We start from the raw sequence: 20,573 nt of genomic DNA, 5'->3' as shown, positions 1-20,573 counted from the left end.
CCACAGTGCAGTCCATGTGACAGCTAATTTAAGAACTGGAATCTGTGATCCTTCAGTGAGGCAACCATGTTGAGTACACAGCTAGCAAATATGATAGAAAATTGGTCGAAATTACAGACTACTTATACAGAGATTCAAAAATACAACTTAAAGCTCAAAGTGTCTTCAAAACACCTGGATAGACACTTTTCCACTGTCCAAGCAAAGTAATTCTGAAAGCAGCACGGATGCTGATACTCTGATATTTCTCAGACAATTCCCTATACTCCTTAAATGGCATATGGAACATACAATTTATATGCCACATGAAATAATCATATTTTTGAGAAAATCTAAGCCCTTACCCCTCTGTCACTGAGATACTTCATTTCAAGCAGCATTTACTTTTTCTTTCTGATCTACATATTTTCACTTCATTTTGTCAGGTTTTGAAACTGCATTAGATTACCAGCATGAGTTCTCAAAGAGAGTTTTCTGTTAGAATTGCGGGACAAATGAAAATGGGGCCTTTCTATTAAAGTGTCTTCACAAACGAAGGAGACAAAATAAATCTCATTGCACCAATAAGTAAAATATGAAACCTATCCTTTAAAAGATAATCAATAAATTCTCTGTTATATTACATAGAAAACTGCCTGGAGAAAAGCAATGCAAGAGTTTAAGATGAAGGATATACAGAATAAGCATTTTGCTAGAACATTTCTACAATACTTGAATGAAAAAACAAGTGGGCCACCTTCTTTTTTCTTCATTCACAATTGTAAAGAAGGGATTTTTCCCCTTGCATCTTAGCTCTGAGGTAGTAATAAGTATTTTTGATTACTTCAGGAAAAATCAGATCTGCAGTGGCTTTTATTAAGTATATCATATCCTCTTAGTCTAAATTTTGTCTCTCAATAATTGTATATTTTTTATTTTTATTAGTCTTTTTCCTTTAGACCACACAGGCTATGTCCTAGTATTAATGGAAACTTGATGTGCTTGAGAGCTGGGCTCAATGTGCTGCACAGGGGTCTTCACAGTCTTTTGCAGACTGCAGGTGTCATAATTTCTGTTAAGTTCTCTAAGTAATCAAGACTATATTATTTGTTCTTTGAATCAATGAAAATCACTGTCTTCAGACTGTATCTAATACAAAACTAAAATTTCCACAAATATAATTCAGTCAGGAACTTGACTTCCTATTCCTACGATGATGTCCTTCAGGTCACACATTTTTAGTAGGAAAACTGCTTGAATAGCAAACAATTAATTTGTCAATTTCCAGAGGGAAACCTGATTATTATCTGAAGAAGTAGATACAGTATAAGTGGAAGAGTTTGGCCTACTCCTTTGGATAAAAAGTAATGCTACTGAATATTTTATTTTCACAGATATGTTGACCACAACTACATTAAGAAAACTGGTAAGTGATACTGCATGCATTAAACTGCTATTAGATCTAAGGCAAAACTAATCACAACGATAGCTCTATTTTTAGAATCCTGTGTTGATAGGACAGTGTGCACTGCACTGGCTATCATAATTTCAGGAATTAAGGTGAATTTTTTTTCTGCCATTAAAAATGTGTTTCACTTGCATGATTACTGACCTTTAAAATGAATCTGTTTTATTCTAATATAGAAGTGAAATCTAAAACCCAGGCCAGCAGGAGTATCTGTGTAGACTAAATGGGAGTGGTAATTGGAGAGTGATTGCACAGCGGCTGAATAGAGCTCCTTGTTTCTTTGAAATGGAAATATAATGTAGGATGTCAATTACATTACAATTACAAAGAGAAGACAAGTGATAATCCTAGCATTTGGCTGTTAGTGTTCGTTTGAAAGACTCCCTTTTCCCACTGGAAAGGGGGAATATGCTTCAGTGAATATGCTTCAGTGTGCATAGGAATATATATTCTGTGGGTGACAAATGACCAAAGAAGTGTGAAAATTTCTAGCACAGTGCCTTTACCTTTCTATGTGCACACACACATACACACACATGCACAGATACACAGACACAAATTCTACATTTGTTAGCAGTAGATATGACAACAACAATTTTTTGGAGTTTATCAATCAAACTAACAAAATATCCCACTGGGAAAGCTATGTTCTAGCCTTCCTCTCTAACATGAGCTTTTTATTTTAATCTTCCCAGAACCTGGTATGATTGAAATGCATTCAAGGATGTTAGAGAAAACAGGTTGGAAATTAATTTGTTGCAATTGGTGCATCTAAATGACATCTGGATCATTGCTTTTCATCACGTCATCTTATTTGTACCAGTGTAAAAGAATTTAAATTGCTGAATTACTTATGAGAAATAATCTGTAAAGACCAGTGTCTGTATATGGCTCTATGCAACACAACAGAGATGTGTTGTTTCCTACCTTTAAAACAGGCATCATGCCTGAAAATTTTGGTTTGGATACATACAGACCTTCTGAAAGCAAGTTCATGAACTATTTATGAGTATATAGCAATTATTTACACAGTAGAGAGGCAAGACTAAAATGATATAAGGCTAAGCATCAATTTCTTCAAGACCCAAACAAAGGCATTTGAGGAATGATTGTTGGTGACTGATGGTGAAGAGCTCAGCAGGGAAGTGTTGGCTTCCATCACTCATTGCAAATTGCTCATATTGAAAACCTGAGCTAAACCTCCAACACTGTTTATTTTGCCTTCATGATTTTTTACCTTTCCTTCACTCTGTTTTTTCCTGAGTTTATGGCTTACTAATACTAGCTCAATAAGCACCTATGTATTTTTATTTCTTTCTGTCACATGCCTTTAGCCTATGAATTCACTTTCAGCTCAAGATTTTTTTTTTTTTCCGGAAACACCAGTTTAAAGTTACCAAACTAAGCTTTACCAAAGTGGGTCTCACTCCTGAACTGCTGAACCCTGGGTTGTCAGCTGCAAAAGGAAGCAGCCAGGCTTTGGTCAGTACCCACATGCGTTCTGGTGCTGATGTGAGATAACAGCTTCAGGGAACTTACACTGCTGAAAATTATTAACACAATTTACCTGTGCACCGTGTAATAGAGATAAAATTTCTGGAGGTTACTGGGTGGGTACCTTTTTATATCTACCATGTTCACCTGCAGAGAAATCTAAAAATCTACCCACTGCAATAAACTATCATATGATCCATGTCTACCTGCAGAAATGAAAATGTTGTATGAATCCCATACAACTGTTAGCCTGTGAGAAGCTGGTGTCTTCAATTCTAATATTCTGTAATAGTGAACAAGGTAGACAGAAAGTTCACATGCAGTAAGAGCTTACATCTCTATTAGATGTATTGATTCTATGTATAAACAGTGGATTACATGATGCACTTGTTTTTCATTTCTGCGCTGCAGCACAAGTTAATTTGAATTTACCAGAAAAACAGGAGAAAAAGTATGCTGGTTCAATGAATCACTTAGAGGGTACAAATATACTGTTTAATAAGTACATATGGTTTTCAAATGACAGAAATGTCCAGGAAAAAGACTCACTGATGTGAGTGAGACAGCACCAGCTGCATCAGAGTCCTGTAGCTAGAAAGTAACATTTGGACCAGCATAATTTATAAAGAAAAAGAATTACTTGAACATTAGAAAGATTTTCTGGTCCTGTAAACAGGGATATGGAGCAATACTGAAATCAGAAATATATGTACATTAGCTTGTCCTGGAATACAATATTGTGCAGAGGAAGGGATTCTGATATTAGAATGACTATAATCGCAGAATGTTTTTCTCACAGAATGTACACTGTTCTTTGTATCAGTTCTTACATTGCTACTAAACTCACCTAGAATTTCTGGAGAATGACTTTCGGAAGGTGAGGCATTGACTGCCACTGAGGGTTTATTTCTTGAGGCTCACTTCTGTAGAAATAATTTGCCTGAACAGAATCAAGGTATAGCTTGGGACTCAAATATTTTGTCTTCTTGAAATGGAACAGAAGTGTTAAAGAGTCATAACTTGAGAGAATTCTGCAGAGGGGGAACAGCTCTGCAGAGCTCTATGGCCCCATTGCTCAGGGGTACCGATGCCAACAGCACGCAGGTGAAACGGCCAAGCACAAATCAGGCATTCCTGAGCAGCAACTGGGCATTATCTTGCATGAGAAGAGGTGTTATTCGAGAGAAAAAGAAAAATATTCAGGACCTCAGAAGGAGCTGTGTCCCCAGTGCCTGAGAGACTCAATGCAACTGTTGGACACATGAAGATGAAAGAGCTGAGCTATGGAGGGACCTTTGTGCATTCCTGCAGCACGTGGCACTGCTGGAAGGCTGCTTTCTGTTAAACTGTCAGCACTGCAGAAAGAACAGTAGGAAAATAAAAGGTTTTCAAGACATTTGGGAAGTTTATTTGGAGATTGGATAATTTACTTAACAATCCCATTCCGTTTTACCAAAGGAGCAACAAGATGCAGTTACTGGAAGTTAAAATCAAGCAAACCCAAATTAGAAACATGATTATCAATTGACATAACTTCTCCAGAAACACAGTCATTCATCTGATGCATGAAAGCTTGAAATAGCATTTAGATTCACTCCACCTACAACCTCAATAACTCAAGTACCTATTTCAGGAGGTTTATAGTAAGTACAGAGGAATAATCATGTTCAAGGGAGTACTGAAATTTTAGAAAGCCTGAATCACTGAAGGTGTTTCTTAATTTATCATAAATTCCTAAATTTGGAACCTCAGATTTTAAAAATTCAGTGAGATAAATCAGGGTTTCAGTCTCACAAGTTAACTTGCACAACTAGCTGAATACAGTAAAGAATAAATTAAACAGTAAAGAATAAATTAAATGAAAACAAGGGGGAAATCAGGAAGCAAATGAGTATGAGGAAAAAACAGACAGAATGAGAAAAGAAATAAATTTTTGAAAAGCAAACAGATATCACCACCTTGTAAAAAACCTATCTCAGGGAAAATGGTACTAGTGATTGCTCTTGAGAATCAGGGGACTGAAGTGGAAAGCTATTCAATGGGTACAATGCATGGATACAGTCCAATGGCTACAAAATATAGGCAAATAGGTAACATGAAATGCATCATTTAATAAAAACCAGTAGAAACTATTACTTTTCTGCAGATATGGGAAAATAAATTTTTGCTATCTTTGCCCTGAAGATGATCTATAAGATGCCAATTGATTTCAATGTGAGTGAGTAATAATGGAGTAAAGGAATGCTCATTTTAAATGAGACTGTCAAAATAAGGTCCTGAGCAAATTAAAAGATCAGATAATTGAGAGAACCCAGGATCTGTGGCATCTAATACAGCCTGAGGACTAAGACATATTCAAGAAATGGAATGCAAGCAATGAAAATGTAGTCTTACAAAACTGATGTTGAACTCCTACACAGTAACAAAGTTGATACCTATTAAAGTACAAGCAAAATTGAAGTAGGATCTATTTGGAGTGCATTCACAGTTGTTATGCACAGCAGTCCTTTTAGCACAAAATTAAAAACCCAAACCTAAAAATTTCTCCTGCATTGATACTGTCACTGAAGAAGTAGTTTGTCAAAAGCAAAATGAAACTCTGTTCTCACTACCTCTAGAAAAGAGAGTAAAGTAGAGAATCAAATCAAATGGACATGACAGTAAATTAAGATATCAGAAATCTAAAAGAAATATCAAATAATACACATCTTGCACCGCATAGCCAGAAGAAAAAAGATAGACAGAAGGGAGATCACAAGTTTACAGTGCTAGAACAGAAAAATTGTTCCAGGAGAGATAAAGTATGCTGTAAGACCCTGGTCATTTCACTTATGTAAGTCCTTAAAAATAAGCAGCTTTGAAAAGGTATTGGTCTAGCTATGGAGGTGATAATAACAATGTATAGCAATGATGAGTCACAGACTTGTGTATTTCATCATTTCATCTCCAGTTTTAAAGACAAACATCTTATTTGAAAAGTTATGGGTTTTTTCACTACTAAGCATATAAATATTTGCACAGCTGTGAAGAGGACATAATGTACATAAATGCAAATACAAAATGAATAAAACCAGCTGGTGTATAATCAGTATTTCTATCAGTAGTTACCTCAGTAGAATTTGCTGCATGTGATGGGTTGACCCTAATGGGATGCCAGATGCCCACCAAAGCCACCCTATCACTTCTCAACTTGACAGAAGACAAAGATACAAAGAGGCTTGAGGGTTGAGATAAGGAGAGTAAGAGTTCATTCAGCGGTTATCATCATGGGCCAAACAGGCTTGGGGGAAAAAAGGGTAGGAGAATGAAGAAAAGGTCCAAATCTTAAAAACATCTTATCTCCCTCCCCGCCTTTTTCCTCAGCCTAACTTTACTCCTGATTTTCTCTACTACCTTCTCTTCCTCAGTTGTGCAGGCCGATGGGGGCTACCTTTTCCTTCAGGGGGAGGTCTTCTCACACTGTTCCAGAGTGGGGTTCCTCTCACAGGAGACAGTTCTCCATAAACTTCTCCAGTGTGAGTCCTTCCCACAGGTTACAGTTCTGCTCCTGCTGCAGCATGGGTCCCTCACAGGATCACAAGTCCTTCCAGCAAACCTGCTCCAGTGTGTGGGCTCCACAGACCTGACCAGAAGCTGGCTGCAGTTTGAACTTCTGGTGGGGAGATAACTTCTTTGGGCATCCATCTTCTCCGCCATGGATCTCAATGGGCTGCATGGGCACAGGGACAGCCTGCCTCACTACTGGGTACAGGGAATCTTGGCTCCAGTACCTGGAGAACCTCTTCCCCCTACTTTCTCACTGACCTCAGTGCCTGCAGAGCTGTTTCTCTCACAAAGTGTCACTCCTGTCTGATTGCAGTTGGATGCACAGGTGGTTTTTTCCCCTTTTTGAATGCATTGCTCCAGAGACACTACCACCACTGATGATGGACTTAGCCTTGGCCAGTGGCATATCTGTCTTGGATCTGTTGGACATGGGGGCACCTTCTAGCAACTTCTCTTAGAAGCCAACCCTGTAATCCCCAGCAACCAGAACCTTTCCACACAAAAAATAGGAACCTGATACTACATACCCACAGAAGTTATACTCAAGAGACGTTGTGCAGCTTTAGCTGATGCCATATGTCAGAGTGCATTGTACTGTATGTAGACTACTGCAAAGAATTCAGTGGTAGCCTGAACTGCCCATGTGACTGACTTTTCCCCCCCATTTGCTCTCACAGCAGTTTTATGGGCTGCTACAAGGTCAGATTCTCCTTCTCATACCAAACAAGAAATAATTAGGCTTGCATAACCATAAAGACAAATTTTGACTTGTCATGGCAAACCTACACAATGTGTTCACTTGTGATGCACATTTGCAGATTTAGGAAGCTGCCTCTACAGTCACATGAGAATATTTGTTTTTAAGCTGAGCTCCTTTACTGCTACCTATGCTGACTTGGCAAGTACCTGGGATGCAGCTCTGAATTCGGGGAAAACTTCGTAATCTTGATCTGTGATAGTCCTGGTTTCTCATACTGCCAGGATGATGCAGAGTAATCAATGCACTTCCCTAATGTGCTGTAGAACCCATAATAAAATTTTGTGTCTCTCTATACTGAATGCAAAGAAAAAGACCTTTTGGAAAATCCATTCTAAAAAGTCCTCCTGGTTTTATGATTTAGCAGATAATATACATGAGACTCTAACTCCTAGAAACTGATCCCTCTGATTTCTTCTTTTTCCTGATATAGTTTGTTTAAGACTCATACTTAATGTTAATTTGCTCAGATCACTGCAAATCTGCCACTGTTATTGTGTATCAGTCACTTGAAATGCCTCCAATTTCTCCATAGATGGCAGGTTTGCATATGCCAGCAAAATTTCAAACAGGATTTTTTCTAAACTGCAGCTTCAGAAAGATGCTGTGTCATGCAAAAAAAGTTGAAGGCTATATTGAAAAGAATAAAATTTAGTTGTAGAGGAGAGCAAAGAGAAATTTACACTGTCTAAATACTGCAGTTAATATGTGTATTCTCTCTGAGCACATTATCATTAATATATGAAAAAGTACAAAATATATACACATTATAGTAAATTTTAATTACTTCTGGCATACTAGTACCAAGGTGTCATGTGTGAAATGTCCTAAGTTCTTATTAAAAAAAGTTATGTTTCCACAGATCCAGTCCTGAATTAATTTTGTAGACAAGCACACTTGTAACCATGGAAGGGACATCCTCCTAATTTCTTAAAACCCTAAAAATGATTCAAAGTCAAAGACTCTGCCTGGGTGAGTTTGAACTTATACATGGGGTCAGAGACAGAAATTCTCACCTGCAAGCAATATTAGGCATAATTTCTTCTAAACTACCTGTAACTAACTGAGCCTGTGAATACTCCTCAATGTTAATTATCAGCTACTAATATACTATTTATTTTCTGATCTTCTGTGCCTGAGTTACAATGGTGGAGTGGGAAAACTTAAATTTAAACCATGGAAGCTTGAGGATCTACCCTGTAGGCTGCTCCAGCAAGGCTCACCACAAGCCGTGCCTTGGCAGCCCCTCAAAACAGACAGAAAGCACTAATTCATCTTAATTTGGAAACTAATCAAATGTCCTCTTGTATGGTATTGATTTCCATGTAGTCAATGGACACTCTGTGTCTTTGAGATGTGGCTCAGAAACTCAGGTGGAGAGAGGAGAGAGGAGCTTTGCAGGGAGAGAGGAAGCACATCCATGCCCCTGCCCTCCCTGAGCTCTGTCATTCACCTGCTCCACATTTCTTGTCCTTTCCCCAGGCAGCTGGGGAGTAAAGCAAAGATCAAAATGAAATCTGAGGGGCGGTTATTCCTTGTATATATTAAAAAAGGTTTTTTCACCTTCTTAAAAATTACTGTATCCATCCTCACAGTGAAAGAACTGTTTTGAGAATTAAAAATCCAGTTAGCTAAGGACAGAGAAATTATACCAATCATAGATATGGCTGGATGAGAAGCAATGGCAGTGCAAGGTGATGTTCAGCAACCTGGTAAAAGAAATCCTCTATTATCTTGTGCTTGCAGTTAAATAATTTGGAGGAATTATAATCTTAAGGATGGTTAAATAATAATAAAGCCTGTAAAATCACAATATAAAATATGATATTATTTTGTGAATGTTGTAACATATGGGTCTGAATACGTGGAATCAGATTTGCAATGCATATACGCATAGAGAAAACACACAGGAGCATATTATTCAACATGCACATGGAATGCTTCCCAGTCAGCTGTCTCCATAAGACTTCATTAATTTAAGATCCTGCTGAAATTATACCATGTTCATCAGGTTAGAAAAAGAAAAATAAACATTTATATTTGCTTGATGTCTTGGGTGTAAGGTGCCAGTTACTTTGCTGGTACAGGCCTTCAATCATAACAACTATTCTTCCAGGAAAATTTTCCTTTTATTTGTTTTAGAAGTTTATAATTTGGGTCTTAAAAGTAAGTAATTTCATGCTTCAGGTGCAACAATATATTGAGACTTCTTATCCTCTCCTCAGAAAGGGAAATGAGCTATTATCAGACCTGGTGCACCCAACGTACACTCAAAGCCTATTCCTGCTAAGTTGTAAGTAGAACTTCTCTGCTATCACTAGGTTTTGACTTAAAACTTAGAATTCATTCATTGTTGCTGAAGATGACTGACAATGTTAGAATGGATGGTAAATGTCTCACAAGAAATATTTTTTTCTGCAAATGTCGGCATTAGTTTACCCAGTAATCACATCTTTGATACGACACCACTGGCAATTCATATGAGAAGTAAAGCCACAGTCTTTGCCTGTGTAGTCACAGTAATTTTCCTGACCAAAGTTATTAATAACATTTTATCATCTGGGATAAGAAACTTTGAAGTCAGACTAGATGTATTTTCCATTCATAGTGATTATAATAAAACATTTTTATGCAGAAAAGGAAATCAGCCATTTCTACAACAAAGAAGTAAACCCACACTTCTTTAAGTACATTTGTCCTTTGCCACTGATTTTGTCTGAACCATGTTTCCTGAAAAAATTCAAATATAATTTTCCTTTGTCAAAAGCTGTGAAAAATAATATGCATAAGAATACACAGGTATCAACAATGCACAATCCACCTAGTAGCTGATAACTGTGGCATCACATAATTATATCACTTGCTGTGAATAAAAGTTATTTAGGCAATTTCACCTTTCCTGATGCTTAAAGTGATCAAGAAAGAAAAAAAAACCAAAACAAAGCTCTTCATTTGTTTCTGTGCTTATATATATGTGTGTGTGTGTGTAGTATGCATATAAAAGTATATAACTTGTTACATGGATGAGGAAGTGCAAGGCATTTCCTCGGCTTCCAAATTAAAGTAACATTTTATGAACAAAGATCTGTGAAATAAAGGGATTGAATTAAGTGTGAATAATCTGATACATTACATTGGCTCCAACATTGCTGGCAGATTGGTGCAAGCAGAAACAAACAAGCAGTTGGTTATGCTGACATTCTTTCTCTAATATTACTACTTTGTCTGCCTGTTTGCTTTTGGCTGTGTAGTGCCCAGAGCACAGCAATGACAATCAGGACAATATGTCCTCTGTAAGCACAAAAAAAAAAAATCATTTTAACTTAATAATGTCTTTAACATACTGATTTGCACTACATTTCTAAAAAAGAAAAGGCCTCTAAAGTTACTAGGTCACTACATGAAAAGCAAGTTCCTGCCTTTTTTCAGCTTTCATGAAACTTCAAAAGTGACATGTCAAGGTGACATTGTGGGTATTTCCTTCACCACACCTATGTGGTGTAAAATACCAATCAAGTTGCTGATATGATGGGTCTGTCATCACCAGCTTCAAACCCACTGTCAGCAATGAGAAAGGTAACACAGTCCCTGTGTGACTGCAGATTTTGTAACCTCTGTGTATTCTTGTACACCACAAGGAATCTGCTAGAAAGATGTTATTACTACTTTTCTTTTTTCCCCTTTTTTTTAAGAACATCATCAAGTTTTATGTATCAAAAGAGTATCTTCTATGGACAGTCTTGGTTGAGATAATTCCTATACTAAAAGAAGGGATAGCTATACTACTAGTTCCACATACTGTGAATTATTTTGGTAAGGTCTATTTAGTTGACAAATGTTTGCACAAATTTTCCTGAGCAAAGCAAGTAATTCTGGCTTTTGCAGAGTCTGATGCAACTTACTTTGAAGGGGAGCAGTCTGTGATGGAAGACCTAATTCATCTCAGTCTCCATAATGCCACAGATCTGGAGACAAGCCTAACAGCAGCATCAAGTATGAACCTAAAGAAACCAATTATATTAGTAAAGGCACCATGGGCTTAGTATCTGCAAAGCTTCCTCACTACTACTATTACAAAATAAAAAAAAGAACAAAAGTTAAAGAGCCTTTCACTGGATACACTAAATCTTCAAAGCCTCATTATATCTGTAAGAAAGCTGCAAGACAAGTTATCAATTGTTCTACCTGATCCTTTCCTTGGATGTTTTTGAGAAGTTGTCTTTGTACTGCCAGCTCTGTGTTTTTAAACAATGCTTCTCATGGAGCCTTTCAGCCAGAACCACTTTTGGTCATTTTCAAACAATATTTTAAAATCCTCAGCTGGTTTCGGAGCTTAGAGCTTATTTTCCTCTGTTCAGGGTAGATGGTGAGATATTAACTTCCAAAGTTAGTGTATCTACAGAACAAAGGTTCTTTACCTGGGATGTTCAAGTCATGCATTCCTTCCAGCAGAGCAGAACAGTGACTCTATCTGCTGCCCTTTCTCTCCTCATACCAAGAGTTTGACTCCAGCTGTTTTCCTTAGATGACAATGCGGTTCTGTCTACATTACTGAGAAATCTTTATCTGCTTTTACAGTGTATTTTGTAGAGTCAAGTCAGAAGGCCTTACAAAATCTTTGACTAGCCATTGTGAGCTTTGGGCATGGATCCAGAAATGTTCCAAATTTCAGTGGCTTTAGACCAAAGCTACAGGTGAAAAATGCAGTAGAATTCTGAAGTGTTTTTCAGAATCTCATTATGTCAATTGGCAAGTGCCTCAGTAAATAGTCAAAGCTATGCAATCATAAGCTACCAAATCATAAGATGAACCAGACTTTCCAAGCACTGAGATCACTTTGGACTATTTATGGCCTATAAAGTGAATTTGCAGAACACTACAATGCATAAGCTTAAAATTCAGAAACATGCTGTTATTTGATTTCTGTGAATTGTGAACAAGATAGTGCATTAGATAAACCAGTGGCCTAATCAAGCCTGGGAGCTTTTGTGTCAGTTTTTGTTGGTTCAAGAAATCTAGCACACAGAACAATAACCCTCTCTTTGCTTTAGTAGATCTTGGAAATGCATATTTATTATTCCCCTAAACCCATAGCTGGAAGAGTATTAATAGCTAGGACATGACTAAACTGATCCATACAGCATAGCAGGGAGATGAGGTTTTAGGGATAAAAAATAAAAAATAAAAGCCCCCTGTTAATGTCAGAAAAACTATGGAACCCTTTACTGATATCACAGAAGTCATTAAACTAGGCATTTTACAAGTACTCCTACTTTCTTTTCCCTCATCGTAATGCCAAACAGCACAGGTTATATTGCTGGCTTTGCTGAGAGTTCAACATCTTCTATGTTCCCACTAATGACTGTGGTAAAAGTCACACTTCAGGGTGTAAATTAATCACTGGCATTTAGAAATTGAGAGCGAATCAATAAAAACTTGTAGTACTGCCTTCCTTAACAAATTTCTTTCTAAATACGCTTCAGCTATTTTGGCTGTTTATTATGAAAGTTTTTACTTAACACTTGCAGCGTCTATTTACCCCAGACCTTGCCAGCGCCCTGAGTGTGTTGCCCTCCCAGTGATGCAGCTAGAGGGTGAAGGTGTGGGTCCTGAGCCCAAGGTCAGGTCCCCTGCTGGCAGCAGGAGCTTGGAGCAGCTTCTTGTTCCTACTCTGGTCCAGCCCCACTGCCGGGGCTTGCTGGCTTGGCCTTGGTGCTCTCTGAGCCCTGCAGACTCGCTGGGCTGGTCACTGTCTCCAGACCTGGTCCAACCCTAACGTGCTGCTCAGCACCTTGGCCCCTTCTGGCTGGGGTCTGGGTGCCTGCCAGCCCTGCTGCCTCTCTGCACTCCCTCCTGGCTCACCTGGAGCAGCAGCCAGCCCTCACAGCACCCGCTGGTACTGGCTGCATCCTCGGATCTGAAGAAGGTGACAATGCTGTAGAAAGCCTCCATGGAAGTTACTGGAAGGCAGGAGCTCTGTTACCTTTCTGGAACACATCCTAAAAAGCCTACAGTTTAATTTAATCTTACATTATTTTTAATAATTTAATTATTAACAGTTTGAAACACCTTAAATTTTCTGGCAAAAATGTCGAACATCAGGTAGTGAAAAGACTGTTCCTCAAGATTGTAGTTAATAATCCCACTTCAGCAGACCGAAGTCCACTGCACAGGACTCTGTTTTGTGGCACCGGGGAAACAGGGTGTGGATCAACTCTCCCTGACATTATGCATTGCACACTGCACACCAGCTTGTGATGCAGTTTTATTCTAGGTCTTTCTGGAAAACTATCTTATATATGAGCCAAATGAAAATGTCCAGCTTATGTCTCTGCTCATGCAGTTGATAATTTTCTGGAATTAGAACCACATCACCAAGAAATAGCTTTCTGAGTATGTCTCACACAACCAAAGGGAAACAGGATGGAAAGAAATTTCTAGTGAATGACAACAGCAAACCACCCTGGCATGCGCCCAGTACAGACACTGAAACTGAACTTCTAGTTCAGCTTCACAGTATGCGCTTGTCCCACCTTTTTGTCCATTTCTTCAGGCCAGAGACCCTTTAGAGGTTGTGTTACCTATGTCACAGTGCTCCACTCCATTGTGGTGACCTGGAATTCAGGTCTTTCTGAGCAAAACATTAGGAATTATAATCACTGTAGAGATATGGACTCCTGTAGAGGGAGACTGAGGCCAGTTCCAGATTCTAGGCTCCTGTATAACTATCTCTGCTGGCCTAAAGAGTTCCACACTGAGAAGGACCATTGGGGCACTTCAAAATCTCAGCGTTCACGTTCCAAGTCAGGTTGCTAGGTTGCCAACAGAATGTGCAGGGAATCATATATGATAATCTTGTAGAATTAGTTACTGAAAGCTCTGAAAAAGGGAGATGTGATCCAGGCATAACTCAAGGAACTAGGTATCTTCAATACATTATATTTCCCAGTGAGATTTCAGGGTTTTTAATTCCTCCATTTGTGACTGAAAGACCTGCACAGTACCAAGAACCAAGGACATACGTTTATCTTTCTTGTAAAAAAGATCCTTAAAATAAGCAGAAAAGTAAATTACCATGTCACCTGCTATAGAGTTCTGTGACTGAAATGTGAAAATTTTGAAAATATCTAGGGGAAAGAGTCAACAGCAAGAAAAGATGAGTGTTTTTGGTCTTATAGCTGCTCAGTTGAAAGGCTACAGGACTCTAGCAGTGAATTCAGTGCTTGTAAAGTATAAGAAGGAAGAAAAAAGAAACCTTTCCCTCTCATAAATATGATAAGGAAAAGATATGTACCTTTGCATTCAAAAGATATTTGCTTGTGCATGCCTTATACGATATAGGGTCTTTCTCAACCCCTATATGATATAGGATCTTTTTGTAGGATTATTTGTAATATTATCTGCTTGAAGGCAATATGCTTAGTTCCTGGGTGGAAAATATGCTTCATTTAAGTCAACTGCAGTCTGTACTGCTGATTAAAATGCAAGTGCTCATGGCCTTCACAGGGAGTCTCATCCATCAGGCCTAAGTTAAGAACTTGGTAGAGAAAATGATGGTAGGAGGAGGGGAAGGATGGTGGACAGTGTTCCATGAAACATGGAACAACAACAGCAACAACAAAAAATCACTAATTCTCTGTTCTTAAAAGTTCTGCCAGTGTGAAAAACTGGCTTGGAAAAGAGAATTTCAAACTGTTTGATGGTTGCATGTCCTGGGAATTCAAATGAACTTTGCCATCACTGCCAGTTTCATAAAAGAATGAAATCTCCAGCAAGGCACAGATGGTAATTCTGAATGAACAGATGATCATGCCAAGAGAATATTATGCTTGAAAACACATTTATTGATATATTGAGTATATATATTGAGTAAAACTGTTAGAAGGACATGGAAAACAGAACCTAGCTCTTTATGGAACACCTGATTACAATAAGAAATTGGGGATTGGCTAAAGGCTATTTCATTAATTCTTCAGTCCTGCTTACTGAATAAATTGGAAAATTATCTGGAAATACTGATGATTAAAATGGTGCTATGATTTATGAGACCCACAAAAAATGTGTAAACAACACCAATTAGATACTAAGCTGTACTTATCTAAACTGCAAAGAGATTGTGGAATAGTTATTTGATTTCCAAAGAGAGGGGCTAAATTCTCCATTGACTTGGAGTCTAAATTAATTCCATTGAAGTAAAAATGTCCACTGGTGTTTATGGATTCACAAGCCCAGCATATGCCCCTGATTATGCTGTAAGTTAACTGGTTTACAATTGTTAAATGCATTGTCTCAGACTTATTTCCAATTACACCTGCGTCATCCCCCAGCCAAGGTGGGTTCCCTGACTTCAGTGGAATTCTGTGACTGCAAACCAAGGCTTTGATATGATGAGGCATCAGAATAGGAGTGCATAATTTCTGCATTACTGGCTTTGAAAATGTTGATTTTACAATTCATGTTACTATTATTAAGTAAAGACTGGAAGCAACAGATTTTAATTCCAAGTCAGTTTTAAATCCAAAGTTGCACCCTTGAGGTCAATAGGCTCTTTCCTGTGACTTCAAGAAGGTTAATGCAAGGGAAGAAGTCCATCACATGAGATTTTTCTGCAGGTGAAAAATATCCAGCAGAATGTCTTGTAGGTACACTTCAGAGGTGTGAGCCACAGCTTTTTCCATACATTTTCTTAAGCATGGAAGGGGAGTCTCAAAGACAGATCACACTGGTGAAATAGTACAATCTCTGTAGCCTGAAGAAAACTGTATTCATCACTAACATGGAAATAAAAAACAATACATATCCCTCAGAAACATTTATCCCAATGACAGTGATGAAAACATAGGAGGGATTTCCTAACCCATTTAAAAATTATTCACATTCAGTTACAACATAATGTATGAATTTAGGAATAACCAAAGGATTTGAATTAAATTGGGGGCAGGGGGGAGGAGAGGGGAGAGGAGGGGTGGAAGTCAAAAAAAGGAGAAACATAGTCTTTTAGGTTTCTTCTTCAATGTGAGACAAATGCACATTTTAGTAAAGGAGCAATTAGAAGGAAAAGAAGAGATTACAGGAATTCCTTCTTTCCACATGTTTAACTGCTGCTATAATTGAGGGGTTTGTATCATTAAATGGAATCCATGGGTCAGATTATAAATCCATTTTTTCAGTGGCACAGGTTGATTTCAATGCCAATAAAGTCATATTAGTGCAAAGCAGTGAAACATCATCCACAAAGCCATTTGTATGTGTGAGATGAATACATTAACTTCCCAGCAGATGGCTGTGAATTCTTCCAGACAGAGCCTGTCTTGGGCTTTCAAGAACCATTTATCAAAAGGAACACTGAATCATCTTCAGTTCTGAAGTAATCACTCCAGGGAAGCAAGTGCTAAATGGTTTAAAGATCAGAGACAAATGTACTGCATTTTCAGCCCCAGGTGCAGTGGCCACTAGGCTATGCATCCCATCAACTGGGGCTTCATAAGCACCCAATACTTGCTGCTTTGGGATGACAGAGATACAAATCTTGAGTATTTCTTTAGAAAAATTTCTTTGAACCAGTGGGGGAAAACATGTAAATTGCATTTTGAATATCCAGAATGATACAGTATCTCCATTTCTTATCATACTTCTGGATTCTGCCATTGTGAAGTGAGAAGTGACCAGCAGACATTTAGAAAAAAGGAGATCTGCATTAAGTAAACATGGAAAATATTTCCTAGATTTTTAAATCTAGGAATTTTTAAGTAGGACACAGAAACCTATTTGGTAAAAGGCTTTTACCTTCAGCTAAAGAGATCCTGTGTAAAATTGATGGAATAATAGGATTGACATTTGTGGGTTTAGGACAGCTTACACTGAACGGTGTCAGTTCAATGTGTATACCTGACTTTACAAGGCTTGCCTTCAGTCCAGTGATGTAGCTAAACTTTACCCTAGTGGGCTACATATCTCCCACTCAACCAGGATGAAGGCACACAGCACCTCGAGAGGTGAGTGCTGAAACTCAGGGAACAAATAGTGATATTCTTACTGGGGAATTAGTAATGTTCTTACTGGCATGGACTCATAAAAAGATTTTCTAAGTGGCTGATGTAATGCTTCTTAGCCATCCCATAGCAAACACACTATGTGGGGAATGTATAATGAGCCATTAGAAAATTAGAAGTCTGCAAATATCTGGAGGGCACTGGTCATGTTTATTGGCTGTCATTTAGGAAAAAGGGGACAGCTGCTATAATAGAAAATGAAATGTCAGAATCTTTCAATCAATATATTCTACATTTAAGATGGGTATGCAAAGTCTGGAACAGACAAAAATTACAACTTCCTTTCCCAATTGTCATCAATCTCATCTACAGTGCTCTGTCGCAGATTGCTTACGTACTTGGTGAATGTAGCAGTCATCATGCCATAATGTGCCACAAATGTTAAAAGGGCAAGTGATGGCTGTAGTTTGTTATTACTGTGTACAAATGTTCAATTATACTCTGTCAAGTGTAAATCTTGGAAAAGATTAGACAAAAATAATCTATGAATGGCATTACCAGAGAGGCGTGCACATCCATGTATTCAGAAATGAGCATTGTTCTACCAGATGGAAATGTCAGGATTAGCATTCAGATAATTATGAAATTCCCAGCCTTTCCCAGGTTCTCCTTTGCCTGTGTGCAGGTCCATGGCATCAGCTAATGACAAGAGTAGAATTAGTCCCCATATATTTGAAAACAAGGAAATGGAAATTCAGGGGAATTTTCCAATATCAGATAATAGCATAAATTTCCTTTTTAGGCATAGCTTATTCTTTGTTTTTTTAATTGGATTATGGTTGACAGAAAATGTTCATCAAGATTTGACTATAATGGTTCCAAACCCTAAAGAATGCATCAGGACTTGTATAGCCTCCACTGCAGGTAATATGACTGAATGTTCAAATAGCCACTAGAAGACAATATCATAAGTAACTGGAAAATTCTGTCAGTCATAAGGAATAATATCCTAATGAAGCAACAAAAACAAAGTTCAAGATGGGCAAAAGGACTAAATTCATTTTCTCACAGAGTTTTTTAAGTACAATTGTTTTATGCAGAGAGCACTTAATGATTATCTGTTTAGCTATTTAAATGGAAAAATGTACAGAATCTAAGGCCAGATTTTTTTAAAAATAAAAGTGTGAATTAAACCCTTCTTGACCATTCATTTCTCTCCACTAGTCTGGAGGAAACAAGACAAAACTTCTTAATTTTACGTACCATTATCAGAGAAATTATCAGCACGAAACTCTGATCCTTCATCTAAAGGAGTGAAAGTATGCAGAACCACTCCACAGTAGAGAAAGAGCAAGGGGAAACTTTGTCTCTTCACTTAATGAAGAGGAAAATAAGTTTGTATCCCCTCATAAGCTTCTTCTTTCCTATCATGAAGCAAAAAGATTAAGTTTTCTTCCCATGTAATTTCTGTTTTGTAAGAGTGGAATATTTGTGAAAATGTGTCTCAGCACTTATTAGAGATTTTTTTTAATTCTTTGCCTTCATCTTTTCACCCTTCCAAAAAAATAATGTTGGAGACAAGAGGAGATTGGACAGCTGGATTATCAGGCCAAGCATTGGTTGCTCTCAGTCCTACTTAGCTCATGTGGTGCTGATGGAATGCACTTCTCCTAAGGGTGCCAGAAATCAGGAAGCCTTGTAGGACCAAGGTCTGCTTTATGTGGGAAACTCAGTAAGTCCAATGGATCTGGGTATTTTTGGCTGCATTACAGTTGACTAGGCTAGCATCTATGAGGTAAGAAACATAGCAATTAACACATTAGTCCCTCAGAAAATCAACACAGCTCAAATTAGGTGGGAACGACACTGATTATTACCCTTGGATTGCCTATTTTTCTTCTTTCAACTGCTTATCAATAAAATGGACATTGACTTTTGAAATTCTGGTCCCTAAAATCAAATAATATTAAAAAAAAAAGCCTTGTCCAAAAATCAAAGTAAAATCCCAGTTCCTGATTTCTCCTGAAGCAATAAAATAATGTATTAAAATGTTGAATAAAGTAAAACACCTTCAGAATTAAAATGCAGAAGATGAAAATTATATGTTTGGAGAGAATGAAGCTGTGACTGGCATTAGAATGAGACTGCCAGTATCTTTTCCATACAACAAGGAAGATGGGTGATGCATATTGTTTACTCAGTTTAATGTCACTGAGTATTAAAGTATTCATTTAGTATTAGAAATCTGTTAGTCAGTGGAATGGAGAGCTGGGTTTGTAACTCCCCATGCATACTTCCTAAATGTTATCAGCAACCCCCTTCATTTATCCTAAGCACTGGATTCCTTCTGTGCAAAGAATAAGTTACAAAATGTCCTCAGATAACTTGGTAATTGTGTATTTTTTTTTTACCATAAATGGCATTTTATCTACACTGCATTGTGGAAATATAACAAATACTGTTCTTAAGAGATTAATGATATTCTGAATATGCTGCAAATATTTGTGATTAGGAAACAAACATCAACTAAGAAAAAAAATTGGAAAATATATAGCACTAATATGTAGTTCTCATGTAAAATTGGGGGTCTTGTTTGGGATTAAATGACTAGAAAGGATAGTTTGCCTAATTTGTCTGCTAGGGCATGTCTTTTGGCATAACAAGTAATAAAGCAATGTTAATGATTTGTGATGCTCATCCTCTACAAAGGATCATGTACTAGTGATTGCGGATGAAAATTGAAAAAAAAACCAAAACACCAAAGCAACAATTTTAGAAGGAGAAAATCACCCCATAAACATATCTGGACACATAGAAGCATATTTACATAATTGAAACTTTATTGACAGGGTAACAGGCTGGAAATATCAGTAAACAGTTCTGGAAAGGAGCAGTAAAATTTAGGTCATGAAAAAATAAATTTTCATATCTTAGCCTTGAACCTGTTGACCAGGTAGATAAATTGTAATCCCTTCTCCAGTGGAATCAAAATATAATTACAGGTGCATGTCAAAGATAATCAACCACAAAACTTAGTTCCATAGGGAGCTGCTCAGAAAGTTGTAGATTCTTAAACAGAAACAACAAAAAATTTCAGGGCAGCGATGCTGAAACAATTACCTCTTATTTTCATCTTTTAAAACCACAATTCTAAAAAGGTCATATGTTCCAGTCTAATTTATTTGAATAGTTAATTTTACTTGAAAATACAACCTATTAAAGTGTAATGGTTTTTATGTATACTGTTCCTTGTTGGGTTGTGGTAATGGCCACATTACATTCTGCCTGGTAAAAAAGCTTCAGAGCTGACACCTTTTTAAGAAAATGAACTGGAATA

General features: G+C 37.6%; 1 protein-coding gene across 4 annotated transcripts in view; it reads left to right on the top strand.

Annotated features, from left to right (window-relative positions):
• Positions 1-20,573, top strand: part of OXR1 (oxidation resistance 1) — a 346,510-nt gene that overhangs the window by 24,023 nt on the left and 301,914 nt on the right. For 3 of the 4 annotated variants that reach the window (XM_063171039.1, XM_063171034.1, XM_063171029.1), the window contains exon 2: positions 1,374-1,405. The gene's annotated coding sequence lies outside the window, so the exon portion shown is untranslated. Of the gene's footprint in view, positions 1-1,373; positions 1,406-9,488; positions 9,538-20,573 lie in introns of those variants that run through there. The other variant, XM_063171030.1, reaches the window with a different exon arrangement.

The sequence above is a fragment of the Melospiza melodia genome, chromosome 1, assembly GCF_035770615.1.
Source record: "Melospiza melodia melodia isolate bMelMel2 chromosome 1, bMelMel2.pri, whole genome shotgun sequence".
Classification (NCBI taxonomy): domain Eukaryota; kingdom Metazoa; phylum Chordata; class Aves; order Passeriformes; family Passerellidae; genus Melospiza; species Melospiza melodia.
This window is presented reverse-complemented; position numbering and strand designations above follow the sequence as displayed.